Source organism: Patagioenas fasciata, chromosome 11 (genome assembly GCF_037038585.1).
Source record: "Patagioenas fasciata isolate bPatFas1 chromosome 11, bPatFas1.hap1, whole genome shotgun sequence".
NCBI lineage: Eukaryota > Metazoa > Chordata > Aves > Columbiformes > Columbidae > Patagioenas > Patagioenas fasciata.
Genome location: NC_092530.1, coordinates 23,264,292 through 23,277,916, shown reverse-complemented (window position 1 = coordinate 23,277,916; position 13,625 = coordinate 23,264,292).

Genomic DNA, 13,625 nt, shown 5'->3' with positions numbered 1-13,625 from the left:
GTGCATCTCCCATACGTGCACCATTGTCATACATGCAAACCAAGCTGTTAACACTTTTAGATAGACCCATCTTGGTATCAAAATTAAGTATTGAAACTTGGTATCGAATCCAACTTCAGCTGGGATTGGGTTCCCACAACCTGATGCAATTAAACCCCAGAAGCAATTTTAGCATTTAGGTCCCTCCTTCATGAACATTCACTAGCACATATCACACTGCAGCAGATCAAGGCCAAACTCCTCAGGAGATCAAATGTTTCAACACAAGAGTCCATGTGTTTTCTAATTTGACCTTAAATAAGTGTGTTTGTTTGGTTGGTTTCTTAATTACCATGGAAAATACCAATGTGGCACAGCCTCTTTGTGTACAGTATGCAGTTGAAATTGTGCTCTAGGTAGACCATGAAGATTGGCTACACAAGTCCTTCTTGACCGCATACTGATCACCATCCACACCGCAGTGCTCCCATCAAAACATGTCTTATAATACATTTGCACCATGAAAGTAACCAGACCACCAAAACACTTCTGATGGAAGCATCCAAGATTCAGCTGTAAATTCAGTAACTTTTTGGTCAAATAGGCCATTCCTGTCATGCAATAAATTGTCACACAACTAAGTCTTCCTTCATCAAATGTTGAGATGGTCACCTTATGCTTTGCTTTGCCTCTGCTTAAAAAACAGCAATGAAAACTCAGCATAATGTATTTCAAAATGTTTTTTCATGCCACTAAACCAAATGTGTCCCCACATCTGACAATAAACTTTGTTAACTTACATGTCTCTTTTTTTTTTTTTTCAAATACTGAATGAACTGGATTTATTAAAATTAGAAAATGCAGTGTAAGTTACTGAGAGCTAATTGGTTTTGCTCTTGGATACTGAACAGAAATTTAGACTCACTAATAAGGAACAACATCTTTAAAGAAGTCAAGCAGAAACTTCACAATTTTCAACTGTTTGACAGCTTATATAATTGTGGCTCAAATTAGCCCCAGACTAATGACTTGATTCTTTCTGTACAACATTATTTGAAAAAGAAACTTTCATTAAAATTGAGGAAAAAAGGAAAATAATTCAACCACCAGCAATGACAAGGCTTACAAACAAGTACATTGCCGTGCAAGTTTCTTGACTTCTCAGTTTCTCCAAACAGCACTTGCTGTTTCCTCTGTCAAATGATGGACCAGCTGTCCTGATTCAATGAAAAATACATTGATCACATCCTCTTCTTTAAGTCATATTCCTATTTTAGCTGCAACTGCTAAAGTGTTCTACCTATTGAGTGTCCCAGAATTTCTATTGGACTTTTGCTTGTTTTGCTGTAGGGACATAAAATATCTGCCTGCACCAGGCTGATCAAAAGTGAGCCCCATTTCTTTCTAAGTTTAATATCCCTTTGCACATAATATTTTTAACCTAGTGAACAGAATTTAGCATTCACAATTGTACTCACTTTCACCAATGGCCTGCACAGTTAATTCCATAGAAAAATACAAGCTGGAAGATTTATCTGCCAATATTTTCAATATCAACAGTATCTTTTGTTCAGTGGAACAGGTTTAATATTAAATTTAATTTGACTATGGGCAAATTTTAAGAAAAGCAGCTCTGATGCCCCTGTCTCTTCCCAATACACAGCAAATTCTATTAAATATATAATCATAATTTTTGTCCTTATCCAATAGTGAAACTTACTACATTTACTGACCTAATCCAAAGTTTACTGAAATGAGTGAAGACATATATTACTTAGGTTAAGGCTGTTACTTCAAAATTGCAGATTAAAGTGCTGTCAGCAATTGTATCTACTCAGCTCCAATGAAAAAAAAGGGGAGACTCTGGCCCTTGTACCAACATTTAAAATATTTATATTGGCCATTTAAATATTTATATATTTGTCACTTTAAAATATTTATATAACTATCTATTCAAGCACTTCATATATTGAAGAGTGAACTTATATAATGCAAATAAATTATGTATTAAATATTTACCATAGGTTAATATTTCATGACATTTACTGTACACACAGTAGGAACAAAACTGGCAAGGCATGAGGAACTCAAACTACTTTTGCACTTTCAGCACAAAACAACAAGCATCACTTACCCCAGCACTGCTTTTAACAGATTTTATAGGCTTGCTAAGAAAGCACCTCTGTTTAGAAATCATATAATTAAACATCTAGCGATAATTTATCCTTGGGTAGAATTCCAAAGTTTGTGGAATTAGTCACAAAGTTGATCCTGCAATTTATACGCTAGCAGATCAAAGAAGGAATTGAAAAAAGTGGAGTATTTTGAAATACTAACGATCAAACTTTTAAAACAGCTTCTGACTCTTGTTCCCTCAATGTGTGTTTCTAACAGCCTACTCAAGGAGCACAGCAAAGCTAAGTATTTCCTTTGTCCTGCAGACTTAGACATGAACAGAACCTCTCAATACAACAAAAACCTAAACTCCATGTAGCAGATCTGAAAAACAATCATCTCCCCCTATAGCTCTGAAAGGTTTAACATTTTCTCAGCCCATAATTGAACTGCAGTTTTAATCATCAGGACCTAACTTGTCCCTGTGCCAAATTCAGAACAGCCACACTCTACCCAACTACTTCAAAAAATATGTTGTGAATTAAGAAACAAAATTTTAAAAAAAGCAACAATACCAAGGGTCTGTGCTCTGGGATACACAGAGATGAGTTCAGGATCTCAAGCAACCTGACATAACTATGACGGCATCCTAGTGCAGGCACAGTCATTGTCCAAATGAAAGCCTTTAGCAACAACCTATCAGAAATTAATGCCAAAGGATACTGCAGTCCTCATTTACATTTTTATGACAAGCTGATCTATCAGCTGTAAGTTTATACCAAAGAGCTATATGAGTAGAAGAGTCCTTATGGCATTGAAATTTCCTCAGAGCTTTTTAATTCCTTCATAACTTTTTAATTCTGATTAACAGTCATATTAAACTCTAAATTTACTTACAACCTCCAAGCATTAGACTTTATTAATCTACATAATATGCCAATTAGGTTAATATATTATACTTTGATTCTGTCTGGTTCTGAAAGATGTTTTAATCTGACTGGCAAATACAAAAGCAAACAAGCAAGCAAGTCTCCTTGCTCAGTTTTTGAACAACTGACCTTATTTTGCTGCATTCTAATAAATTAGTTTCCCAGTGGGAAGTGTGGACTTCGAGAACTAGGAACTGTTCTCCCTGCTAGCAAACATCGCAAGGTTCCTGCCCTTGCACTGACCACATAAGAGGCACATGAGTCAGATTTGCTCCAGAGGTAGAATTTGTCCTCTGGTTCAAGTGCAATGCCTGTCCACATCGCAGGCTCTCTCCTCTGTCCCTTCCTCACCCTCCAAGCTGCCCCATCAGTCCCCTCTCCTCTGCCTTCCTCATCCACCTTCTGAGGCAAAAGCCTGTATGTTCTTGCCCCATGCAGCTTGTGTGGGTCACTATAATCCACAACCTCCGTCAGCTCCATCACAGCCCACATAGCCGCTCAGCAGCAGGTTCTCAATCTTCATTACAATTTATAACCACGGCACCACACAGCCTGATCTTGACCACTAAAAATTAAAGGTCACAGCTGACCAGTTGATATGCATTACATTACACACCATTCACTGCCATCTCACTAAGAAATATTTGAAGCATAGTCTCTGCCTTGAGAGGGTTATTCTATAGCCCTTGTTTAAATTCAAGTAGGGGAATAGCAGGATACCCAGAGCTCTCAAACTTACAGAACCATTAGTTTTGATAGATGACTGTTATTATACCTGTCCATGTTTAATTGTTTTCTACTCCAGTTGCCTATAAGCCAATTAGGAAACGCCTGCTGCTTCTTACTTGCACATAAATGGCACCATTCTGATTACAGGACTGCCAACAAGGAAGAAAAAAGCTTATTCAAAAAATATGTATATTCAAGCCAATTGTCCCCCCTCCTGCGACTGCCTCTGTGTGAAGAACTGCTAACTATTCAAAAATATGCACTGCTCCCTTCTCAGGTGAGGTGACATTTTGATTCATAGGTGGGTATTTGCTTCCCATTTTAGTTCTCTAGGAGTGGGCCAGCCTAATATATTCAAACCCTTTAGGAAATACTGGGGTGCAATGGCCAAGGCACTTTGGAAGCAGCTCTTACGGAAATGACGCCCTGTTGAAGGCAAGCGACCATCTACCTACCACAGAGACAGCGACCATACCATGAGCAGAGACTACAAGAAGGTGACCAGCCATCAATTACAACTTGCACTTTTCCCAGGAGCTGCTTAGAAATTAAACCCATACCATTGGTGTTCTCAGCCCTTCTTCTTTGCACCATTGCTGCAAAGCTTCCCAAGTCTCACTGGGCACGTAGCGAGCCCCTGGAGAGACCCAGCAGGACAGCAGGCTGAGCATTGTGCAGTGTGCAACTGCAGGCATCCCTTAGGGATGAACACGCACAGTGCTTAAAGAAGCACATAACCCTCAAACACAGTCTGCTTGTCTCACAAACAACAGTATCCAGAGAGACCACGAGGACTTTAAAATTCAAAAAATAATTTAAAAACTACACTGTTAAGCTAACCTTCACAATCTAGGAGTCAGATTACTATTCTGAATGTCTGATACATTCCAAAATTCCCGTTTTGAGTGCATTTAGAGCAGGAACTTAATCTCAACACCCAACATCCCAACTCCATAAGCCCCAACTGCTGGGAGCTTTTGGTGCTGTTCCTGCGCTCCTCATCAATAGTGCAACTTAAAACAAACAAAGCCCAAAGAAAACACACTCTGAATTTGAAAGGTTCCAGTCTCATTCCGTTGTTGCACAGGGAAAGTTTTCAGAGCTTATATTTCATGGGATGGGAAGTTATTTCCCCACCCATATAATCTAATGCTCTGATGTATTGCAATACTGTCTTCAAGCACTATTTTTAGCTGATCCAAGTGTGATGAACACTGAAACAAGTGTATTACCGTATTTGTTTAATCTGGTTTGCAGAAAGGCTTCCCAAAAATCATGTCAGGACAAGGATTTAGTGTTCTTCCTGTGAACATCTGCAATCACATCCCCTACAAGAGCTGACACATCTACTTACATTGATAGCTTTACTTCCAATCTCTCTGATTCTCACACTTTTGGTAGCTTGTAAAACTGACCCATAATGAGATTTTTTTTTTTTGCTGTGCATCAGATAGAGGCTTGCAGTTTACATTGAAGAATGACTACCCATTCGTTTACGGTACAAACACACTTTCAGAATTTCCTCTTCTTGCAGAAATATTAACTCTTTGCCTTCTTTGGAATATTCCCCCTTTCCCCTGCAAATTAGTCAGCTGAAAAGCAAAGTAATCCCCTGTATGCAAACAACTGACAATAAAATAGTACGTAGCTCAAAACAAACATCCAGATGGAAATCAAAGGATCCTTAAAGACTACAAACTCAGTTAAACCATGTAGATTCTGCCATGTGTCTGGGCTTAGCTCAAAGATCAGCCCAGCTCTACTCAGTCTCATCAATGAGTCTGCCACCAAGAATGGTTCAATGAAGGAAATAAAACTAAAGTTACACATCCAGTCTTGCTACAGCCCAGAACTCGTACCTTTTAAAGTCAGTGCCTCCTGCTGCATTACATTTATTGAGTAAACTAAAGAGAACTTCAAGAATGCAAAAGTCCCCTTCCACAGTTTACACTAGTTTAAGAGAAATAAAAGCACAGAATACAAACTCGTACAAACACATCCAGTCACGCAACCCGGGACAGACCACTGGCAGAGGCTGCAGCCACAGGCCTGACAGCATCTCTGAGCACATGGCAATGCCAACAAGACAAACTGTGAGCCATTTGTGTCTTATTTTAAAATGTCTAATTTTGATAATCCAGTGCTAGCACTGCATTTTGGTATTTAACCAATTTTCAGCTAGTACTTAGTAGAGGAACAAAGTATTGCTCTCTTCTCACAGTAAACACCTAAATATAAAAGAAATCTATTGTGTGATATAATAGAGACTGGCCTACCTCCTCAGCAGAACTTCAACCACTTCAAAAATACAGAATATTTGCATATTAAGCAATTAAGCATCTTTTGATTTTCTACATATAACACAACAGCATTAATGAATTCATACCACTGTTAGTGTAAACTGGTAAAAATGAGAAAGCTTTAACAGAATAACCCATGAAAAAGCAGTCCAGGAACACTTCCGTGGAAATTAAGATAATTAATTAGACAAAACAAAAATCCCCTCTCCCCACTTGATTATTCTTTGATTTCATGTACAGAAGGTATTTACATACACCACAGTAGCAACACCACATCTATTATACTCCGAAAGCACAGGGTGCAGAAAAGTGGAAGTATATCAAGAAGTAGATGCCTTGCAAGAGCCTGGACAGGCAGAATTTACAGCCACTAAAGCAATTCTCTGAGCAGTGTAAGTAACAACACTCAGTTTCATCCACTGCACTGTTGGATGAGCTGCTCCACTAACTGCAAGAGAGCTTAGCACAGGAAACCTACTCAGGAAAGGGTCTGTGGATGGATTCTCACATCTTTGTATGATGCAGCCAGTAGTTTCTTCCTATAGGACTTGACCTTTCATTAAGTCTTAAAACTTCTGCTTGCGTTGTATCGTCAGACATCTCAATTTGTAGACACCATGTGATAACAATAAAGGAATCTGCTGCACATGCAAGAGAATAGGCATACAAGCCTAGCACCTCAACTCTTACAGTAGCCAAGGACACAAATTTTAAACGAGGAGTGTATCTTAGTCATTATGCTGTGAAAAAAAAATGTGGTTTAGTATGAAAAACTACTACAGTAACAAATTATTGCCATTTATTTTTTAAAATTGGTTTCTATTGATCTTCCTAACTCCAATTCAGAGTTTCTCCTCTTTTACAAGAAACGCAAAAAACCACATTCCCTTCCAAATTTCAGTGCATATACATCAGCTCCCTCCACTGACAGAAGCGAGAAGAGGTGGCACTGCTGACCTCAGATTTGAGTCACAGTATGTCTTTATTGCACTACAGCAGCTAAAGGAAGCACACACTGCTAAAATAGCCTTTGGTAAAACATCTTAGCATATGGAATTTGTCTGGCATAGGCTTGACTGAACATCCACTGCAGAAGGTGCCTATGGCAGGAGTACAGAGTGTTCTGGGAAACCTTTTGAGTAGCAGCTCTAACCCTCGTGTAAGCCAGACAGTGAGAAAGCCCCCAGCTGTCCCAAAGAGATGGGAAGAGTGGCCTTTTCTTCCCTATTCCCTTTCCCAAATCAAGAGAAGAAAAGCAATAAAAGGAAAATCTAGGTCTTTGTGCCTTATATGTGAAATACAGTCAACCAGCAGATCTGTAGCTCTCACAACCCCTTTGATCTGGTTTCCCGCTTCTCTTCCACCCACTCGCCACAGTTTCTGATGATCTCTGAACCATCCTCATCCGCGATAACAGAGACAAGAGGAAGCCACGCTGGCACCGGGGGGCTGAGGGGGAAGAGCCGTCAAGCAAAAACATCGCCAGAGGAGAAGAACAATAAAGAGGTAAGAGATGGTTTGATTTAGATACGTATTTGAAGAGGACCCAGGAGGGTGCTGAAAATAGTTGCAGAATCAGAGACCGTTTAGAAGTAGGAAACAGGCTTCAATTTCATCACAATGAGCTAGCTCAGGGGAAACACAAAAAACATTACTTCCCTCACACAGGACAGCAAGCCTGGTCTCCATGCAAAGCATCCACAGCTATGGATTGATTTGTTGCTCCTTTTTCGAATGTCATCCCATCTCCCCCAACACATCTGGCCACAGTCCCACAGGAACAGGGACAGGCTGCTCTGCTCACCATGGCTCAAGCACAGGGAGCCAACAGACCTGAACTCACCGTGCGAGAGTGAAGCATATGGGGAAACAGAGAAGGTGGTCTTTGTATTGCTTGTAATTAAAACAAACAAAAAACCACCACACACCCCACTGTCAGCTTTAGCCTTTGGCCCAGGGCAGAACAGCAGCCAAGCTCTGCATCTCTGGTACAGCCATGCATTTCCGAACCACACCAGCACCATGTCTCAGCAACAATGTAACACATAAAAGAAGAAGAAAAGACCGCAACTTTTTTGTTTGGGTTTTTAAGAAATAAACAGGTCAGTTTCTGAGTACAGAAGACGCCCAGCTGTACTCAGTTCACCTGATGAGCACAGCTGGACATGACAGAACAACCCCCACACAAGCAGGGGAACCAGAACACGCAGTGACCCCAAAATCTGGGTGTTCATTGTACAAAGTGTTGCCAGAGACAGGCCAGGGGCTACAGGAGACTCAGCCACAATTCTGGAGCCACCCAGAGGAGGAAGTTATGGAGATGGCTGCTAGCACAGAGGTCCAGGCACAGTTAAGAGATAAGTAAACCAGGTGAGGTGAAACACTAACACGGCGCTGGCTCCATATGTCTTCCTCACAGACAAAACAAAGAACCCAGCTCTGACCACCCGCACGCCCCATGGCTCAGCCCAGCCACGCGGCTCCCCTAGGACCTGCTTCTCACCGGGACACGCAGCCTCTTATCAGCCCAGCCTGGCGAAAGCCAAACCCCTCACCCGCCGCTGCCCCCGTTCCCACCTGCGGCTGGAGCAGCCACCGCCGGGCCGAGGCTCCCACGTTCGGGCGAGGCGTGAGCAGCAAGGTGCACCCCCGGGGAGGAAAACCATGTGCGGACACCCGGCTCATTTATAGCCCCTCGCACGCCCTCCTGCGGCAGGAACGAGACGCAGCAAGGGCCGGCGGGGCCACGCACTGCGCCGACCCGAACCTCCCGGAGGTACCAGGGTTCGAGGCCGGCAGGAGCCGCCTGGCAGGCGGGCGAGTGCGGGGCCCGGCAGGTCGTACGCTGTGCCATCGGCTGCCGTTGTGTGAGATTTCTCGGTGGAAAAGGAGCTGACACTATGGTGAAGGGAAAGGAAAAACACAGCAGCCCCATCACGCTACCTGGTGCCTGCTGTGGCCTCCAGCCCTGGGTGCTGTCACCACTTGCAAGAATGAACCCTGTCTGCCATTTCTAACCTAAAGATAGGTAAATCCTTTCAGTTTTAGGTCAGTCTGCTCACGTAATGAAGAGTGACTTGCAAAACTCCTAATCACGAACTACAGACACTACTGACCTTGCAGCTTTAGACGTTTTGAAGCCCCTACAATTAGTTGAGTCTTGCTTTAAAATGTATCTCAAGACTGTTGCATAAAGTGTCCTTTAGCTGAACGTTACTCATTATACGCTAATGCAATATGTAAATGTGTAACCAATTGGCTCTATAGGGTGTGAACATAGTGATAAGATTTTGTATATAATGCCTTCTACTTTTCTTGCTGGCATGCTGGCTTTATTCCAGCAACCAGACTTGTGCAACTCTAATAAAATATCTCATCTCTGTGTGCTAAATCTGGCTCATTTGTACGCACATCAGGTAAAGAACCCTGGGTTTGGGACAACATTGGGACATCCCAGATTGGAAGATGCACAGATGTCGCTAACGGTGACGCTGACGGCCCACATGTTGCTGTCATGGATATGGGTTCATGGTTTTGAAGGTTTGGGTTTTGTAGCAGTCCAATCACACCCTTGGAAAAAATAAGTGAGCATCAGAAATGTAAAACCAAAAATGAATCTAAATCTTCGGGAATTCAAGCAGGTTCCCTGCAGGAATCTCCGCTGCCGGACGAACTGCCCTGGCCAGGGCGCGGGGCTGATGTGACTTGGCCAGTGATGGAGGAGTCTTGAAACAGCAACAAAATGTTAACAAAGCCCAAAAGCATTAAAGTGGAGACAATTTTCAGCATCAAGCTTGCGATATATACTCCTGTATCACCAAAATGCATCTGTTACATAAAATAATTTTCCCTTCTCTTTTAACAGCATGGGGGAAGGGAGGCTTAAAATATAACTCAAATGGCTTAAAACATAGCTCATACTTCCAGTGCTCATTATCAGAATTATACATTTCGTGTCTGACTGTACAGTACGATAGATGCAATTTTTTTCCTACTTCCTGCAAAACAACATTTGCTTATTCAACTGCCTTTTAGCAATGGGTATAATCATAATCCCAAGTGACATATGCAGCGAGAGCAACTGGCTACTCTCTCTCTCTCCAGCACTTTGTTTCCAGAGATGCTGTGTTTAATTAGCTCCACACTAGTCAGAGAAGCAAACAGGTCACCTCTGTGTCAAATCTCTGACAGTCATCTTCCTCACCGCCACCCCCATCTCCTTCATTTATTTTACTGTTTTGCTTTTGTTTTGCATGCTACAAGTAAGGTCATTAGTGTCAGATAGCTTTTGTGTGCATGTGTTTTATGTTCCTGAATATCTGCGCTTCGGGTGAAATAAACTGTGAACTCCAGCACACAGCATCTGTGTGAGGGAGGGAACATTTCATACAAATTCTATATTCAAACTGAATGTCACCAGAATTCTCTGAATAGATGATGTAATAAGTACGAGAAAAGACTGAGAGTTAGTAACCAATATGAATTCTATTTTTGTCTGAATTCCAAAATCTGTAGGGTTGCTCCAAGCCTTCTTCTGTACCAACTTACCTTCTTTTTTCCCTTTCTGCAGATAGACATAGTTTTTGCTACATCTCCTGCGACTCCAGCAGTGCCACAAGGCTACACCAAAATTGGTAGTCTTTAAAATAAGCCTGGCACAATGTTGAGTCAGAGGGAATCATACCAAGGGGCAATTACATGCAGAATACTGTTCTTTGATACTTTGTCTGAAACAGTGCAAGCAGGCAGGCAGAAGGCAGGAAACTGGATGCATTTCCAAATTTAAGCTGCACACAAGCCACAGAAGCGCTTATTGCTGCAATCACTGACATTGTGGCAAGGCCCAAGTGACTCAAGTCCCATCTGGAATATGACCAGAGTTGTGTCTCTTTGCCTGTGTTTCTATTGCCCAATTGTCTAAATTTAGATAGCAATCCTTTTGGCAATCCTGCTGTACAGCAGGGATCCACCTGAAAAGATATTACTATTTTGAAATCAGCTCTTACTCCTGAAAGAAAAAAATGTTTTATAACACTTGCAAGTTACCAACGTCTTTTTCAGTTTCAGTATTCTTTAATCATCATTACAGACCATGATAGGCATGTCCCACATGTTACAATTTTGCATGTTATGTCTGTTATTTCACTACCACTACATCATGTAGAAGCTAAGTTTGGTAAGTATTTATAAAAACAGCTGAAAAAGGTATGCAAACATTTTGTATTTTATACACTTTTTAAAGTGGGTTTCGAGTTTTGACAATGTTGGAAATAAACAAGCAACCTCAGCTGCTGGTATAGACAGATCCCAAGGCGGCCACACCAACCTGTGCAAGCTGACTCTCTGGCCCATGCATCTCTATTTATCCACTGAACAGTAACTGCATAGGCCATAGCAAATGTGAACCGCTCCTGCAGTGCCTAATATGCCTCATTTAGTAGGTTATTTCTGAAACTTTTTCACAAAATGCAGGGAAAATTCCTTCTCAGGTGATGCTATGACCTTTTTAGATGATGTTCAGTGAACCATCTCCTGCAGAATTTCCTGGACTTGTTTTTTTGTCTTTTTCCTATCAAGAATGATCAGTCTTTCTGTATTGTGTTAACTTATCATTTGACTCGTTTCCCCTTTCTTTGAAGCTGTGTTTGTTCTACTGTCACAAAACTGACATCTGTGTTTTTCACTATTAAATAAAGTTATTTGTCTCCATTGTATGGCAATAAAACCCATCATGTTTCTTCCTGTGAAGGTTCCATGTTACAACTTGTTTGGGGTGCTTCTTGCTGAAAGAGACCTAATGCACAGGACATATGATACAAGCTGTATGGGACTGCTGGTAGATGTACCCAAGGGCTATAATCAGTACTCAAGGGTGACCAGTACCCAAGGACTCTGGCCTCTTCCACCATACTGACATTGATATGTAAGATAAATTAAGACCTCAGGAACTCAGGGACTTCTCTAAGATTCAGGATTCAAAGAGAATAGGTTTTAAAAATGTTTAAGTCAGATAATGAACTTCCTGTGCAGGACCAATCCTATGTAAAACACAAAATGATGTCTTTGAACCATTACTATTTGTGTGTTTTCTTCACATCTTTCCAGCTCTCATAGCCTGATGATGTAGGCTGATGTGATATGCATATGAAATGTACTGCCAAGTAGCAGGATATATCCCTTTATGATGATCCACAATAGGTACAAATCATTCAGCTCAGGCTCAGGTAGCCACGATGCATCATTCCTTTAGCTCTGGTGGTCCCTGTTTTGTTAAACAGAAGGACAGTCATCGCACACAATCACATTAAATTACACCAGGGGAAAAAGGTTTGAAATACCATCTCTTTGAATGTTTCAATACCGGCCAAAAAGAATGACAAGATTCACACAGCAGACTTGGCAGCTTAATGGATTAGCCCAGGTGATATTGGGGCTGCAACTTTAGACTACTATTAGTAGCCAAACCACATAATTTAAAATTATTTATGCATATAGTGTCAGAAGACAGACAATGCAACACGGATGTAATCCTCCAAAAAAGACCATCTAAATGGGACGCTCAGAGAGGGCAAGCGACATGAACAAAGAATTATTTCAAAAATTAGGAGCTGTTCTGCTTCATTCTGAGTTGAAAATAATTGTACCAGTGACGACCAAGGAGTGAAAGGCCAAGCTCAATACATTCACATTTACAAACACCTTGCCAGCCTTTCTTAATGCCAGCAGTTGAAGTAGTGACATTTTTAAACATAAAATGCATATTGTTTACGAGCTTGGTAGGGTCAAACAGTTTCAGCAGTTGTTTAATGCTTCTCAGATCAAGCTCCAGCTACAACTAGAAACATGATTCAACATTTAAATATTGCTATTCCTAACATTTTAGAAATGCCGTTTTACATTATGTGTATTTAACCTTCTGCTCTGCAAGTGATTCACCATTTGGCAGGCCGATTTATAACAAGTATATAAAAAAACTATTCGTTTTCTGTTGTGTTTTTCCCTGTTAGCTCTAGAAACAGTCCATTAGGAAACACTCTAAGGAGTGAAATTAAAAGTACGGCATGAATTGTATTATATTGAATATCCAGGGTTCTCTTTCTTAGTGTGGTCTGCTTGCAAATCAAGCTACAGCTGTTGCCAAAACCTGTGGAGTCAAACTTCCCAAAGAGGTGGCCAAACTCAGTAGGTTTAAAGGTAAGCAAGATGAATGTGTGTATCTGCATTCGAACCACTTGAGAGATGAAGATTTATTTCAGGGCAGGAACAGGAACTGTAGAATGAGTTCTACAGTGCAAGTTGTCCTTCCAGCCCAACTGAAATAAACATTTTCTTAAAGTATTTATATTTTTGTGAATTTCAGGCACAAGGTATGTTTTGTACATGGCAGCAAAAGCTGAGCAGTTCGCAGTCATTTGTCTCTGTTAGCTGTTTGCAGAGGACTAACGTGGTGCAGCAGCCAAGGCGTTAAACCAGGACCCAGAACACCGGTGCTCTCTGTTTCCCAGTGGTTTGCAAACACAAACACCTCTCACAGCCACCAGAATTCCCCAGGGTAGTGTGGTGAAAACTGGTC